The sequence below is a fragment of the Suncus etruscus genome, chromosome 1, assembly GCF_024139225.1.
Source record: "Suncus etruscus isolate mSunEtr1 chromosome 1, mSunEtr1.pri.cur, whole genome shotgun sequence".
NCBI lineage: Eukaryota > Metazoa > Chordata > Mammalia > Eulipotyphla > Soricidae > Suncus > Suncus etruscus.
Window position 1 is genome coordinate 54,844,064 of NC_064848.1, and position 11,312 is coordinate 54,855,375.

Sequence of the window (11,312 nt, forward strand, 5' to 3'; positions counted from 1 at the left end):
TATTTACTTTATTTATCAACCTTATTTTTTTAATTATGTGTATTTTATATTATTATCCTTCTCAAGTCCCCGCCCCCACAAAGTAACTGACATAAAAACACGTTTGTTTTGCAGAGGAGACACGTTTGAATTTAGATAGATAGGGATCTGGATTTTAAGTTGATCCTTTAGTATGCTCTTATCTCCTCTGAAATCTCAGTTTTCTCGTCCAATGAAAGAGGGCAATGGTGTCACCCTCTTTGATTAGTTGGTAGAACTGAGACAGCACGTGAGCATGAAGACAATTTCAAATCTACAAATGTCAATTCCCTTTCTCTATAGCATTTCTTCTAATTATTCCAGCGCCTTGGTTAGTGACCTTGCCCTCATTAACAGCAGGATCAATCAAAAGGTTCAATTTATCTTTAACATACTCTTAGTGTTATATGCAAATCTTGTTTGAAGGCATTTTTGTCACAATTTTGAGCATCCTCCATTCTATTTTTTATGAGCCTCCATACTGCTAGTAATTGTTTTGTGCATAAGCCACCCCACTCCTAGAGTGTCAATTTCTTTCCACCAATGATCCGCATACCCCTCCTATCCAGCTCCATACTTCCTCCCACCTGGTAAATTCAGTTTTGATAGTTAATTCCCAGGTTGCCTTTAGCCAATAGCTCTTGCTTTAGTAAGAAGAAATACTTGGAGGGGGAGGGGGTTCTGGTGGAGGAAAATTGGGCTATATTCAGGATTTACTTATGGCTTTGTGCTTAGGGACTTCCAAATCTTGACTTTTCTTGGAAAATTATTTCTGGTGACAAGGTATGGTGCCAGGGTCATACCCACACAAGACAAGCACCTAAATCCAGTTCAAGAAACACTTTTATTTTTTCCAATTTTAAATTTTAGCTTTCCTATTTTCTGCCATACCTCAACATTTTGTCTTTAAATATTAAAAACGGCACATTTCAACGATGTTATTAGAAAGAATATTAAAAATAGTTTAGTTTTGCTTCACAAAAACCTCTATTGTGGAAAAATTATGCTGCTGCTAAGAGAAAGCCAGCAGGTGGCGCTGCCACTCCATATGTCTCTTCTGAAAGCCGAGTAAGTGTACAAAAAAGAAAGTTTCATTTCAAATGGCGGAGAAGTGCGTTTTAATGACGACCGAGCAAGACTGTTAAAGAGTTGCCTCCTATTGTCAGTCAGAAGTAAGTCCTTCTTGGAAAGAAGGGGCTCAGCTCATTTGACCCAGGAAACCTAAGGCTTAGCTCCACCAAAGAGAATGAAAATCAGAGGGAGTTTTGCAAAAAGCCGAGCTTTCAATTCCCCCACAGAGAAATAAGGTTAGTGGTCTGGAGACAGCAAGCAAAAAACAGCACAACTAAAGATATTAGCCTTCAAGAGCCCTGAGGTTAATATGGATGATAAGAGCCACAGAACCCAACTACATGCTAATTTGGTTTGTTAACTTATTACATCCTTGAGAGAATTATTTTTTTCCTTCTGGACTGGATGAAGAATTCCCTTGAGCAACTGACGTTTTTGTACCAGGAGATTAAGTAGCATAGAAAATTACAGCCCTGCATTTGTACTCTTTGAGTTAAAGGTGGTGTCAGCATTCCTATTTTTAAGGCATTATTTTCAAGGGTGTGAGTTTGTCTGGAATATAGTGAATCATGCCCACTTATTACTTCAATGCAGGATTCATGTGGTGTGGGTAGACTCACTTACGTTCATAACCGCAATCACTGTGAGGGATGGATTACTGGAGTTGACTCACTCAGTTTTAAAACATAAAGAATGGAGAAACCACTGCAGAACTATGGAATGAGTTAGAAAAAATTGCTGCAAGAATATTGTAGTGCAAAGACTTAGTGCTTCTGCCTGACAACAGAATTGACAAAACACACCCTTATTAGCTTTTAATTGATTACTTGGGCCAATGGTCTTGAACTGAAATAGATCTCCATGAGACTGTAATGACCTTACAGAAGGACAGGGTGATAGACATATATTTTCAAAATTGGTTCACATATGTCCGTGAATGTTACACTGGAAGGTTGCTAACTGGGTTATATGATAACCTAGCCCAGATACTTGACAGTATATAGCTTCTATAATCTCTGTGTGTGTTCATGCAATTGAAATGAAAGGAACATAATAGCACCAGTGACAGATTCGTTAATAAGGTCAAGAATCTATTCTATGTATCAGCTTACTTTCTCCACAACAACACCTACAAGAATCCCTGTCAGATCACATTTATTATCACTTTAGAGATGAGAAAAATGGAGCTTCAACAGGCAAAGCAGCTTTCCCAGTTGAAGCTTTGCCTTCAATAAGTAAGATTCTCAGATATGAGCTAAGGAATATCTGGTTTGAAATCCATGATTGTTCCATTGTAATATTCATTCTCATATGTATTTTCCTTAAAAGATACATTATTTCTTTTTAATTTATATATATTTTGACAAGGCTTCTGGGTTTCAGTTTCCTCATCCATAGAATGAACATATGATCAGCTTTCTTTGTGTTTTTAAGGGAATGATTTACCATGATTCTAAATGTACAGAGAGCCTCCAGAAATGTTCACCACTATTATTACTGTTAAAATTTGAGATAAAAAGAAAAAAATCAATGAGTAAACAATGAGCTTTGATTGTATTTGGACAGTTAAGCATTTAAGGAAATTGTGCCACAGAAGTGTTAGTTTCCTCAATTTTCGCAGATTCATGAGGTGCAAGAGTAGAGTGCATACATTGATTTTCTAGCCAATAAGTAGACAAAGACCAAGAAAGGAAAACAGGCATGGAAAATTGCATGTCGATACTCAGAGAAACTAGGTGATTGCAGTAATTGAGTGGAACCAGAAGAAGTCATGTGTGTGATCATTGGCTGCCCTTGGAGTATCAGTAGTGCTATTGTTTCTATGGATTAGGTGAGATCCTGTAGATACTTTCATTAGTAGAGTCTATTTTAAATTATACAGGAAATGTGATCCCTTCAGAGAAGCCAAAATACTCTGAAGGTTTCTGATAACAAGCCCACATACGCAGGTGTCATTCATGTTTTTACAAAGTTCCAACCACCTTTCTTTAGGGGTATAATGAAGCCAGGAGATCCCTCAGGCTTTGGAAAGATGCTATGGAAGCAAAGTCCTCAACTTGGGGTACTGAGTTGGATGTCTGATGGGAGAAAAACTCTAGCAAGGGGACAAAAGAGAAATAGAAGAATAGAGGGGTAGGTGTCTTGAACTGAAATTGTGCTTTAAGATGGAAGAGGAAATGGTGCTTCAAGATGGAGGCAGAAAATAAAAAATAAGCAAAAAATAAATAAATAAAAGATCTGTCTAAGTCTTATACCTCGGTTAGTCATGAGAAGAATATTCTGCCCTGTATTTTAAAACTCAAATTTAGTGTACATATGGCAAAGGCATGCACATACACAAACACACAATGTGTTAAAAGACCTCTGAGAAAGGAACTATCTTTGCATGATTGACAAGGTGCTAAATGCTCTGTATTCATTAGCTAATCACACAAGCATACATATTTCATTTTTTCCAAATTAGGCACAAAGAAACTTACTTTTAGTCTTTAGTGACATAGCTAGTAAGAAACAGACCAAACGTTTAATCCTGTCCCTAAACTTGATTGTTTTTAATCAATGGATAATCTCTTTGAGTTCCCATTATATTACAAGATATATTATTATCTTTTATGAGGTTAATGAGGATTCAAACAGGTAAATCTAGAGTCAGAGAGATAGTACAGTGGGTAAATTGCTTTCCTGTACTCAGCTGATCTTAGTTTAATCCCCAGCATCCCATATAATTCTACTGGCAGGTAGAGTGAAGAGCCAGGAGTAACCCCTGAGTATTGGAAGTGTGACCCAAAACTGAAACAAACAAACAAACAGCACAACAGCAACAGCAACAACAAGTGGTCAGGTTATATATTAAGTGCTCCTGAAATGTTCCTTTATCTTCACTTCTTTATTAAGTAGTCAGAATGCATGTAATGCCTCCTAGTCAATTACCAAGCAGGGTTTGATGCAAACTCTTATATTTTGGTGGCAAAACTTTTTGTAGGAGGAAAACTTTAATTTTATGAAATAGCCTCTCAGAGACCCTGGAAGGTTGCTGAGAATCAAGTTCTCAGTTTCATTACAAATAAAAACAGTAGAAACTGCTGGACAAGGCAGGGTAATCAATTACAGGTGACTGTCAAGAGTTGTATTTACTGGGAAGCAATCTAGAAGCACAGCAATATTGAAACTGTGAATTGCGTGTTCCTTAATGGCTCAGGCCCTCTGGATATGGCAGATGTGTGGGATATGTGCTTCTTTCAGCTATATTATTCTATCTCTTGTGGTATTTCATCTCAGAGAACTCATCTACATAGTGCACATGCTGTTGCAGCAAGTAGAAAATGTCTTCTGAGTGGACCAGGGTTAGATTTGGAATACGGAATTCACTCCTGTTTAATGCAAAGGAAACAGGGATGCTTAGTAGAGAGCTGTACTAATTAACACCATCTGGGTTAATAAGGGCGCTGTTTAAAATTGCTTCCTCAGTTAAAGAGCCCAAAGAAATCTATATGTTTGGGTCACAATAAAAGCAGACTAAATAGTAATGAAGACTCTCTGTTTTTTTGTAAAAAATAAAAAAAAAGGAGGATTTTACTTCTCATTTTGTGAGGAGATGGGAGTGGGTGGGAATCTTTTGATCCAAATGGTCCTTTCTGCTTCAGCTCTGACAACTGCCTTGCTGTAGAAAAGCCAGGTAGCACTATTGCTTTCTCACAAGATTCAGCCTAGCCATAGCAAGACAGAGAGAAAACAAACTCCTTTCCCCCAGGATGCCGTGCCTTGAACTGAATGGTTTCTCTGTGACCACTGTAGCAGCATTTTATAGAGCAGAAAATTGAGGCATAGAAAATTTGAGTCACAGACAGTGAGGGCCAGAGATGGCACAGGTTTTGCCTTTACTTTTAAGGAAGGAGCATACAGCCTCTCAATTTTAGATTTGTATTAATATGAAAGGGCAATGGGAAGAGAAGTATGCTGAGTAATCTAGTTAATACAGTTGGTCATATTAAATCTTGCTTCTGTGAGGTATAGCCAGTCAAATAGGTAATGGTTAGGGGAGATGGCAAACATATAAAAATTTCTCTTTGATCTCTCACTTTTGCCCAGGTGCACAGCAGAAAAGCAGCCCTTCTCTTACACACAGGCAGAAAACAAAGAAAAGCAAAAGTGATGAGAGCATCAAACACCAGCATCGTGGAACAAACTCTAGAGCACTAGGAAGCGACCATTCAGCCTCTGAACATTGATTGTGGTACACAAGAGTGCTAGATTCTGTGAAACAAGATTATGGAGGAAAAGATCAGGGCTCAGTAAAAAGACATCAGGGGACACAGAACTCCTTAGGTTGTTAAATTGGTAAAATTGTAAAATCTGGAACTTTGATCACTAATTTTAGGCACAATACTCAATGATCACATTCAGGAGCTAGTCTGGAGTTGCTATTTCTTTTGAGCTTTGTGGCATCCTCTGTCCAGTGTTAACAAGTGACTCATATAGGGGTCATTCATTATAACTCCATGCATGACTAGTGTTACATAGAAATGACTGAGTTATATTAGACTCCTCTTTCCTCACTCTTAACAATCTTGTTCTCTCCCTCCTACCCCTGTTTTTTGGGTTAAACACAGCTGTGCAGGGCTCACTCCTGGTGGGACTAAGGGTACTGGACATTGAATCCAAGTTAGTTGTATAAAGGCAAGTGGTAATATATCTCTTAGAAACAAGTTTATTCAGATTACCCAATTTAAGCCTTGAAAATTAATTTAAACTTTTATCAATTTCATAAGCACTTCCCCACCCACAACCCCATATACCAGTCTGAAATGCCCCTTTTCACAGGGTAGATTGTAAGGCCAGGCTTCTGAAATCATCTTTGCCACTGCACCTCAGCAAGTTAGTTGCAGTATTGTAATGTCTCCACCTGCCTCGTGTACATTTACCATTTGTGACTTGACCTCAAGGGAGTTTACCTTCCTGAGAGCATTTAGCGACCATCTGTTCGTGCTTTTCTTTGTGAAGGAAAATGAAGAAATTGCAGTTCATATTCTGTGTCATGCATCTTTGTCTTTTCTGTCTTTTTCCTCCCTGCCTGTAGGTATGTATAAGTATTTCTTCACTTTAAAAAAAAAATAATGGCTGATGCTAGAGCACAGCTGGTAGGGCATTTGCTTTGCATGCAGACAACTAGTGTTTAATCTCTACTGTTTCATATGGTCCCATGAACCTGCCAGGAGTAATTTCTGAGTGTCACTGGGTGTGGCCCCAAAACAAAGCAAAAAGACTTATAATATATGTGATAATATATAAGACAGGGGAGCCAGTGACATAGTGGGGTGTATTCATTTGAGGTTTCAGAAGGTTTGTGGACCCTCAGGAATTTTATGTAAATTTACATTTGCACATTTTCACATATTACCACATTTTTATCAGAAGAGGATCTATCACTTTAGATTATCAGCCCCATCTTCTATTTCATCAAAAATTTAGGTTAAGGGGCCAGAGTGATAGCACAGTGGTAGGGCATTTGCCTCCTATGTGGCAGACCTGGAAAGAACCTGGGTTCAATCCCCTGCATCCCATGTGATCCCCTGAGCCTGCCAAGAGTGATTTCTGAGTACAGAGCCAGGAGTAATTCCAGAGAGCTATCAGGTGTGGCCCAAAAACCAAAAAAAAAAATGTAGGTTGGGAGCTGGAGTTATAGCACAGCCATTAGTGTATTTGCCTTACATGTGGCCAACCTGGAATAAACCCAGGTTTGATCCCCAGCATCTCATATGCACCCTTGAGCCTACCAGGAACAATTTCTGAGCACAGAGCCAGTAGTAACCAGTAAGCACTGCTGGGTGTGGCCCAAAAACAAAATAATAAATAAGATTAAAAAACACAAATATTTAGGTTGCAAGCATTGTGAATTTCTTTTGGGTGAGCAGAGTTTCTGGCATTGGGTCTTCATTGTATATTTTATATTATATTTTGTGTTTAGATTCTTTTGTATGGTAGAATAGGGATGAGTATTTGTGGTCATCTACTTACTAATTTTCTTTTTTTTCTTTCTGTTCAAGGTGTTCCTACCATAGCATAGAAATTCATGCTTTATTATAGAACAGCACATGGCATTTTTAGAACACACAACTAGATGTTTAAAAGGAAGATAAAAATGTGGCCTATCAGTGACATCAGTAAGGCCTCTAAATTTTTTTTAAAGTTTTTTTCTGAGGCCATTGTGAATTACAAGTCTTTCACCATTGTATTTCAGGTATGTTTAGTGACAGCAAATTAGGGCAATTCCCACCACCAGTGCTGACCTCCCTCCAGCAGAGTTCCTGCATGCATCCCAAGTCTCCTTCCTAGTTCCCTGGACTACTAGTCAACAGGTCCATTTTGTGTTTAGCTTGTTATAATTTGGTCCCTTGATTCTGTTATCATTGACTTTGGCTTGGGTATATAGATCTGACCTCTATTTTTTTTTCCACTCAATGTTTCTGAGATCACTTGGTCCCTGGGCCCCCTCCAGTTTTATTTTCCTTTTCTTAATTTGTAAAAAGACAGAAATATGAGATAGAACAAAGTGATTCAAGTTCTCTGGTTCTATGGCAAAGCGAGAGTCCCTATCTAGAATATAAGTAAAATTAAAAGAAGAAAAGAAGAGGAAAAAATGTGGGGGGGTGAAGGGGGAAGGTATGGCCTTTTTTTGAGGGGGGCAGAAAATTTGGGACTAGAGCAATAGCATAGTGGTAGGGTGCTTGCCTTGCAAACTGACCCAGGACAGACATGGGTTTGATCCCCAGCACCCCGTATGGTCCCCCAAGGCAGGAACAATTTCTGAGCACATAGCTAGAAGGAACCCCTGAGCATCACTGGGTGTAGCCCAAAAAACAAGAAATCAAAAAAGTTGAGAAAATTAGAAAGAAATTTTCATTGGCCTAAGAGATACAGAGTGTCTCCACCCATGGAGTATATTGTCAAAAGACCAACTGCAGGCTCTGCCCATGTTGTTTTTCCAGCCCCAGTTTTTATGGCTTTCTTTATGGTTCCAGAAAAAAATCTGCTCTGTTGCAATTGACTAAGTCAGTCTTCTATGGTTAGAGGTCATGTTTTTTGTACAGGTCCTAGGATGAAGCCTAGGATAAAGTTTTTCTTTGTGGTCCCAGAAAAAGTTCTGCTTAGTCTCAGTTGTGGTCACAGTTACAGTCTTTTGTAACTTAGAGATATTGGTTCTTGCACAGATCCTAGGGCAGAGCATCTTCTGATTTCATCTCACCATTGGATGTGAGATAGGGCAACTTGCCCTTAGAACAAGTTGTTGCTGTTTCCTCATCATCAGAGTGTCTTATGGGCCTATCCTGGAGCACATTGGTGCCAGGGTGGCATTCAGGCTTCTCTCAGAGGGAGTTTGAATCCTGGTGCTGGTGCCATCATCTGTGTCATTACCAATGTCAGGATCTGAGGTTTGGGGTTGGATGATTGATGTCCAATCCATTGGGGCCTCAGTCAAGTATCCACAACAAATGCTCAGGGTGAAAGGCAAACCTACACTGTAAAATTTATAAGTTCCTATACATATTAGATAAGAACTTCTTTCTATATGTAAGATTTACCCATTTTAGTGTTCCTGTGCAAAACAAAACAATGCCATATGATACTTCTGGTACATATGGGGGTAAAAAGAACAAGCTAAACAATCTATATGACCTGATTGTAACCTTAGCTTATAACCAATCTATACTTTTCTACAAGCATTTTCTACTAAGCAGATCCAAAGCAGGGATGAGGGAAGCTACCTCTGCATAAGAAAATAGACACTAAGAATTATTACTATTAAGGAATTGCATCTACAGAAACATAGAAAAGAAATAAAGAAATCCCCTTTAAGTCTTTTGAGATAGTTGGAGAGAAGTAGAATCAAGAGCACAGTTTTATCCTGCCCGTTGTCTTGTGAAGTCTGAAAAAAATGGTTCGAGACGTCAGGCATCCGACAGTGTCCTCGAGCTGAGGGGGTCTCATGGGAACCAAATCCCATGGTAAGCAACAGTCTATAGGTGGAATAAAAAGGGTCACTAGGAGTAAGTCTGTGAAAGCCGTGCTTGCAAGTTCTTACTACTTTCTAATTCTGAAAGAGGGGGAGGTTTTTTGTGGAGAGCCACTAGGTTATTATATTCCTAAAGTAGTTCGTGCATGTTGATTACCCATGGGCTATCTCTAACCTGTGAGCAATGATTTTTTTTTCAGATTGAATTATTTATTGTAAAAATATAAAAGTGTCACTAAAACGTCGCTTTAAATTATTCTGCCAATAGTGATATTTAAAATAAAAATGTATTGATAGATATTATGTGAAGTTTAGGGATCAGAGTACCTGGATAAAACTTATTTATTCTATTATTTTTGTGTTAAATATTCATTTAGGATGTATTATCCTTATTTTGTAAAACAGATCTAAATTACATAAACTTTTTATCTCAAGTTTTAATTTTAAATAAAAGGAAATTTCTGCATGATGAAATTCATCACTTTCTGTTTTCATTTCTAACTGAAATTTGTTTATGTTTACTTTTGAAAATGTGTTAAAAGAGCTGGAAATACAATATTATAACATTCATGTAACCATATTATATTTTCTAATTTAAAATAAATAATACAGGTGGAAATAATGAAGAAATAAAGAATTTTTTTTAATTTTTATTTATTTTATTTTATTTTTTTATTTAAACACCTTGATTACATACATGATTGTGTTTGGGTTTCAGTCATGTAAAGAACACCACCCATCACCAGTGCAACATTCCCATCACCAATGTCCCAAGTCTCCCTCCTCCCCACCCGACCCCCGCCTGTACTCTAAACAGGCTCTCCATTTCCCTCATACATTCTCATTATTAGGACAGTTCAAAATGTAGTTATTTCTCTAACTAAACTCATCACTCTTTGTGGTGAGCTTCCTGAGATGAGCTGGAACTTCCAGCTCTTTTCTCTTTTGTGTCTGAAAATTATTATTGCAAGAATGTCTTTCATTTTTAGGAGAGATGAAGTCATGAAATTTTTCTATACATGGAATCTATTATGCTGAGTGAAATAAGTCAGAGAAAGAGAGAAAAACACAGAATGGTCTCACTCATCTATGGGTTTTAAGAAAAAAAAGAAATAAAGAAATTTTACTTTGGATTTGAAAATATGGATTCTGCAAGTGGCTTAGAAAAATTTTAAATACCAACATTATGGCAGTACTTAATTTAGTAACATAATAACTGGAATACACATGTTTATTGAATAAAACAAATATCCAACTGGGATATATCTTTCTAAAAAATTTTCATTAACATACAATTTTTTTTGTCCCCCAATTCACAATACATACCCGGCAAGGGTCCTGTATTGAGGTGTATATGGGGTGCCTTTACTGTACCTCCTCTTTCTATACAGCCAGTGTAAAGAACACAGCCTGTGGTAAGAATTGGGAGGCCTTATTTTATCTTTTATTTATTTTATTATTTTTTTTTTCTTCAGGGCAAACTAAAGTTGTTTTTTTTTTTAAGTAAGAATTCATTTAAAGGACAAAATTGATTAACATAATGAGGTAAACTAATATAACATAATATAGTGACATAACATATAATATAATTGATATAATAATAATACATGTAAGTCAAAGAAAGTTTCTGATTAAAAACACAATTTTTTTTTCCATAATGGCTTACATATCTTTCACTGTAGTATTTTGGGTACATATTCACATTGAATCAGGGGAATACCCATCACCTAATATGTCCTCTTCTCAATCAAAAATCAAATATACGTGAAAAATAGGACAGAGGATCCTGTCTAGAGGCTTCCAACCTCAGTTGAGATGAGGATGTGAAAAAAGTATTAATATACCACAACAATACACAACACACAAAAAAAATATCGATTAATAAACCGAGAAAGCACCACACTACAATAAAGACAGGCACCACACAATAATCTCGGTTCTGAAATCAAATCATACTCAAGTGCAAAAAGAAAGAGAAAGACAAAACAAAATAAAATAAAATAATATTGGAGACATCAACCGTAATCTCCACACCAAAATTAAAGACGTCAAAAAAAAAATAGATCATTTATTCTCCTCTTGCTGCTTTCGTGGTATGTGGAAGACTTCTACTTTATCTTGGATGGTAAAATCAGACCTGTTTCTAGAGGTCTTAGTGGCTGTGGCAGATCAGGGAATGGAGTTTATGAAGTCTTTCTTTGTGGTTCTAGCA

At 37.3% G+C, this 11,312-nt stretch overlaps 1 non-coding gene across 1 annotated transcript; it reads right to left on the reverse strand.

Moving 5' to 3' along the window:
- Positions 1-10,399: 10,399 nt before the first annotated feature.
- LOC126032214 (small nucleolar RNA SNORA51) lies at positions 10,400-10,532 on the reverse strand. Its single transcript, XR_007503830.1, has one exon. It is a non-coding gene; the product is annotated as a small nucleolar RNA SNORA51 (small nucleolar RNA).
- Positions 10,533-11,312: the final 780 nt, after the last annotated feature.